We start from the raw sequence: 6,556 nt of genomic DNA, 5'->3' as shown, positions 1-6,556 counted from the left end.
ACTCCCTAAGTCATGGTGGAGGAAGAGTAGGGTGGAGTAAGGAAGTCTCTTCCACCACTACGTCCACTAAAGAAGGGTTCATGAGGAATGGCTTAAGCCGGTGTCCATTGACCTTGAAGCTCTTATCTGTGGATTCACTTTTGATCTCAACTGTACCATAAGGAAAAACATTAGTCACCACAAAAGGACCAATCCACTTTGACCTGAACTTACCACTCATGAGTCCGAGCCTAGAGTTATACAATAAAACTTTATGTCCAACCACGAAGTCCTTCTTAGCTATCAAGCTGTCATGGAACTTCTTGGTCTTCTCCTTATAGAATTTGGAATTCTCATAGGCTTCTAAATGGATCTCATCTAGCTCACTTAGTTGCAACTTTCTTTCCTCTTCAACTTGATCAATAGAGAAGTTGCAGGTCTTTACAGCCCAATAGGCTTTGTGCTCTATCTCTATAGGAAGATGGCATGTATTGCCAAAGACAACCCGATAAGGCAACATTCCTATGGGTGCTTTGTAGGCAGTCCTATGTATGCCAAGATGGCCACCTGGTGCGGAAGAATGACAAAATTATAGGACTGAGTCAATCTCATGGTCTGGAATGCATCTCCTAATAACCTGGTCACTACACAACTTCCACAAATAGGGGTCATCCCAAATATAATGCTTTGCATTGCTCTTAATTTTATCATTTTGAGCTTTAGATGCTAAGGGAGGAAAAACAAAAGCAACCAAATAATTCACAATATTAGCAAACCAGGGAGGGGGAAGGAATCAGAAATACTATACAGAATGTACAAATGGTCATCCGGAAAATCATCCTGAATGGGTGAGTCCTCAGACACACGCTTAATCCTACTCAGATGGTCAGCCATTAGGTTCTGTGCACTGCTCTGATCACGGATCTCCAAATCAAACTCTTGGAGCCAAAGCATCCACCTGATCAATCTAGGCTTTAATTCATCCTTCTTCAACAGGTACTTCAGAGCTGCATGGTCAGTATAAACAATAACACGAGTACCAAGTAAATATGAATAAAATTTCTCAAGAGCAAAAACTATCGCTAATAGCTCCTTCTCTGTGGTAGTGTAATTTGCTTGAGCAGCATCCAAAGTTCTGGAAGCGTAGTAGATCACCCGAGGCAACTTATCAATCTTTTGAGCAAGGACAGCCCCCAAGTCGTAATTGGATGCATCGCACATTAGCTCAAATGGGGCTGTCCAATCAGGTGCCTGAATGATAGGGGTGGTAGTCGCCGTACGCTTGAGGCAATCAAAAGTCTCTTTGCATCGGTCATCAAAATCAAACTCCACCTCCTTTTGCATCAGATTGGATAGTGGAAGGGCCACTTTGCTAAAATCCTTGATAAAGCGCCTATAAAACCCTGCATGACCAAGAAAAGAACGAACCTCTCGCATGCAAGAGGGGTAAGGCAATTGTGAAATAACATCTATTTTTGCAGGGTCTACCTCTATGCCCATACTGGAAATGATATGTCCTAAAACTATATTTTGTTCTACCATGAAGTGACATTTTTCAAAATTCAGCACAAGGTTAGTTTCAATGCATCTACTAAGAACTCTATCCAAACTATCCAAACATGCATCAAAAGAGGATCCATAAACAGTAAAATCATCCATAAACACCTCTATGCAACTCTCTAAAAAATCACTGAAAATCCTAAGCATACACCACTGGAAGGTACCAGGGGCGTTGCATAGGCCAAAGGGCATCCTCCTATTGGCAAAAGTGTCAAAGGGACAGGTGAATGTGGTCTTTTCTTGATCCTTAGGAGCAATATGAATTTGTAAATAACCAAAAAAACCATCAAGAAAATGAGACTTACCTGCCAAGCGCTCAACCATTTGATCAATGAATGGCAGGGGAAAATGATCTTTTCTGGTTACTTAGTTCAGCCTCCTATAATCAATGCGGACTCGCCAGCCGTTCTACACTTTTGTGGGGATAAGCTCATCCCTTTCATTCTTAATCACTGTGAGGCCTGTCTTCTTAGGAACCACTTGGACTGGACTCACCCATTGGCTATCAGAAATGGGGTAGATGATTCCAGCTTGTAAGAGCTTGGTCACTTCCTTTTTCACCACATCTAGAATGACGGGGTTGAGTCTCCGCTGTGGCTGCCTCACTGGCTTAGCTCCATCCTCTAAAAGTATCCTATGCATGCAGGTAGATGGGCTAATACCAGGAATGTCTGCTAAAGTCCATCCAATGGATTTCTTGTGCTTCTTGAGAACTAGCAACAACTTCTCCTCTTGCTCAGCAGCAAGAGAGGCAGAGATGATCACTGGAAATTTTTTCTTGTCCTCCAAGTAAGCATATTTAAGGGTTTCTAGTAAGGGCTTCAACTCTGGTGTGGGTGGTGGCTGAACAGTGGGAGGAACCAGGGTAGGAGAAGAAGAAGGTTCCTCAGCCTGTACCTCATAAAGCAAGTCAGAAGTATATGTACTTCCTGCAACATGGTTAGTGCATTTTGACTCTAAAAAATCAACATCAAGAGGTACAACTCCCAAAAAATCAGAACCAGACTCAAATTCAAATTCATTCTCAGCATAAAAATCAGATACAAGATCAAATTCAAACTCAAGTTTAGATTCAATGCATAAGGAATGACAAGTATGCAGATCAGATAAAAATGGATGTTTCCTACCATGAAGAACAAAATCAAAATTAAACATATAATCATCAACAATCTAATCAATTATCTCAGGACGAAAAATAGAATGATCCTCAAATGGATGTTTCATGGCATCAAGAATGTTAAAATGAACAACAATATCACCAAATTCCATAGACAATGTGCCAACATAAACATCTATCTTGGTTCGGACTATTTTCATAAATGGCCTGCCTAAAATAATTGGAACTTAACCATGGGAAAATCCCTCTTCCATATTAAGAACATACAAATCAATAGGAAAAATAAGTTCCCCAACCCGATCAGCACATCCTCTATGAAACCTGCGGGGTAAGCAACACTTCTATTTGCCAAATGAATCACCACATCTATAGATTGCAAAGGTCCAAGAGATAAAGAATTGAAAATGGACAGAGGCATGACACTAACTGATGCTCCTAGGTCTAGCATGGCATTCTCAAATTTACTGTTCCCAATAATGCAAGGTATACAGAAAGTACCTGGGTCCTTACATTTCTCAGGAATGTGAGGAAAAGATTTACCTATCAATGCTGACACATTTATGCCCATGCTAATCCTTTCATTGCCTTTGAGCTTCCTTATATGGGTGCACAGCTCCTTTAGAAACTTGACATATCTTGGAATCTGCTTGATGGCATCTAGTAAAGGTATGTTCACCTCTACTTTTCTGAAGGTCTCCAAGATCTCCTTTTCCGCTTATTCCATCTTTTTGTTTGGAATTGCTCTAGGTGGGAATGGAAGAGGGATAGGAGGCTGCTGTAAGTCGGAATTACTAGAAGAAGGTCCACCTGCATGAAAATTTTTGTTAGGAAGCTTTCTCTTTTGTGCAACTATGTCATCCTCTTTTTCAGGTGTAAATGAAGCTTGACAGGTTCAGGTGCAGGTGCTGCTACTGGTGGAGGCATTTGAATTTGGTTGCCAGACTTCAAGGCGATGGCATTGACATTTTTCGGATTCTGCACAGTTAGTGAAGGCAATTTGTCAGAATTTTGGGACTGAGCTTGGTTCATCTGAGTAGTCATCTGCCCCATCTGATTTGTCAGACTCTAAATGGAGGCTCTTGTCCCTTGCTGAAATTGCATATTCTGGATGGTCATTTGCCTCACTAACTCTTCTAAGGAAGGTTGAGGAGGAGCCTCAGTTGCTTATTGTCTTTTTTGTGACGGTTGTTGTTGTTTCTGCTGTATTGAAGGACGAACATATGGCTTGCTTGGACCAACAACATTCTGGAAATGAGGGATAGGCTGTTGTTGTTGTGGAGGACTTGTCCATCTCAGATTTGGATGATTCCTCCAACCTGGATTGTATCTATTGCTCGAAAGGTCATAATTACTCTGCTGTTGTTGGTTTTGCTGCTGAGGAGGTCTATTATAAATGTTTGCAGCATAAGCTTCAGGTTGCTCATTGACTCCAAATTTTTGCAAAGAAGGACAAAGATCTGTATGGTGATCTGCAGAAGAACATAGATGACAGACTCTTGCAACAGGTGTAGATTTCTGATTTATGGCAAGCTGAGTTACCAGGTTGACCAAGGCATCAAGTTTTCCTTCAAGCTTTTTATTTTCAGTAGATGAAGATGAATCTGTGGCCACCTCATGGACTCCTCTAAGAACAATAGCATCATTTCTTGCACTGAATTGTTGGGAGTTGGAAGCCATCTTCTCAATCAAATTCCTAGCCTTAGCAAGGGTCATATCACCAAGGGCTCCACCACTGGCAGCATCAATCATACTCCTCTCCATGTTGCTAAGTCCCTCATAGAAATATTGAAGAAGGAGTTGCTCAGAAATCTGGTGGTGAGGACAACTTGCACACAATTTCTTGAATCTTTCCCAGTACTCATACAAGCTTTCTCCACTAAGTTGCCTAATGCCTGAAATGTATTTTCTGATGGCAGTGGTCCTAGATGCAGGGAAGAATTTCTCCAGGAACACCCTCTTAAGGTCATCCCAACTGAAAATGGACCTAGGAGCAAGGTAGTATAGCCAATCTTTTGCCACTCCCTCCAAAGAATGAGGAAAAGCTTTTAGGAAGATATGATCTTCTTGGACATCAGGGGGCTTCATGGTGGAACAAACAATATGGAACTTCTTAAGATGCTTATGAGGATCTTCACCTGCAAGACCATGAAACTTGGGCAACAAATGTATTAGTCCAGTCCTGAGAACATATGGAACACCCTCATTAGGATATTAAATGCACAAGCTTTCATAAGTGAAATCAGGTGCAGCCATTTCCCTAAGAGTCCTCTCACAAGGTGGAGGTTGAGCAATGTTCTCAATATAAAAATTAGTAGTGGAATTCTCAAAATCAGAATATTCAGAATCACCCTCAACAGAATGCTCAAAATGCATAGAATGACCAAGATGCACACTATGCCTAACTAATCTATGAAAGGTTCTATCTATTTCAGGATCAAAGGATTGTAAATCACCTGGATTGCCCCTAGTCATGCACTATATGCAGCAAATAATGTGTTTCTCAACAAGCACCTAACAAAGGGGTAAAACTACAGCTATACTCAAACGATATCAAAATAAGCTGAAATTTTGTGAGGAACACCCTAAAATCATGAAAAGATAGCACAAATATTTTCAAACAAAAATTCAAAGTCTAACTATGAAAACTACCTAAGCAAAGTTTAGAAAAACAGGACAATAATACTTGAAAAATAAAAAAAAACTTAGTAAACTACCTTTAGCCGGTTATCACAGTATGGAAATTTTTTTCTACCCCAAATGCATATATAATAATTGTCATTTTGATACCCGGAGTAAAAGTTATGGCCATTTTAAGTTTTGCTAAAAACAAGTTCCCAAAATTTTTGTCTCTCTCAAATACTGCCACACCAAGTGCTCCTGGTATTTTTCACACAAAATATGGATAAAAAGAAGCTACCACACAAAAAATCAGCCAAAAATAACAAATCTAACTATCAAAACAAAAATCGCTAATTAAATTGCAAAATCAGTCGCTAATCACTGTTCATCACTGTTCACAGCAAAACACAAAGTTGAAACAGTCACTGAATCAGTCGCAAAACAGTCGCTAAACAGGGAATGCAACTGAAATACAAAACAGAACGCTACACAAAATAAGATAACTAAACACTATTATGAACCTTTGGCCCACTGCTCCCTGGCAACGGCGCCAAATTTGATCGAATCCGTACCCGAAATAAACATTAAAAATGCAGTATCTAGGAAATGATCCTAGGTCGTCTCACAACGAGCAATGGTCAACCAAACGTTCATAATAGATAGTAATAAAACAGTAACGAATTGGGGGGGGGTGTTTGTTTTTGTAAATTAAACAGCAAGGAAATTTGAATTAGAAAATAATAGAATTAAAATATGTTGGTTCCCCTTGATTCACAAGCAAGTCTCTTATCCTAGGTTACGAGAATTTATCCTTTATCAGTTCAACCACTCAATTCAACCCTAAATTAAATTACTAAACGAAATTTAATATAAGGTTGTCATTATGTGATTAAGCAACACATACATCAATTAATCATGAACGAAACTGATCATTATGCATGAACATAAATTAAGTGCCGAGACAATTAATCAAGCACTAAGCATGCATGGATTAATAGCAACAAATACAGAGTAATTGGTGAAGAAGAAAAACTTATCAGAATTCAATAGTAATAATAAAACCTCGAAGAGAGCTATGCTTGATCCTCAAGCGAAAACAACGCTGGAGACTTAGCCTTCCATTAATCAGTAGAAAACGAAATTGCAGATTGAAGCAGATAACGGATTTTATTGCTACATGAATAGTATGCATGAACAGTAAAAACTGGAATTGCAAAACCTATAATTCTTCTCCTCTCCAAAAGCTCTCTAAAACTAAAACCTTGGTGTTGTTATATAGGT

General features: G+C 39.5%; 1 non-coding gene across 1 annotated transcript; it reads left to right on the top strand.

Annotated features, from left to right (window-relative positions):
* Positions 1–4,463: 4,463 nt before the first annotated feature.
* On the top strand, positions 4,464–4,570 carry LOC112997842 (small nucleolar RNA R71). Its single transcript, XR_003262911.1, has one exon. It is a non-coding gene; the product is annotated as a small nucleolar RNA R71 (small nucleolar RNA).
* The last annotated feature ends 1,986 nt before the right edge of the window (positions 4,571–6,556 follow it).

This window comes from Glycine max, chromosome 1, assembly GCF_000004515.6.
Source record: "Glycine max cultivar Williams 82 chromosome 1, Glycine_max_v4.0, whole genome shotgun sequence".
In the NCBI taxonomy this organism is placed as follows: Eukaryota; Viridiplantae; Streptophyta; class Magnoliopsida; order Fabales; family Fabaceae; genus Glycine; species Glycine max.
This window is presented reverse-complemented; position numbering and strand designations above follow the sequence as displayed.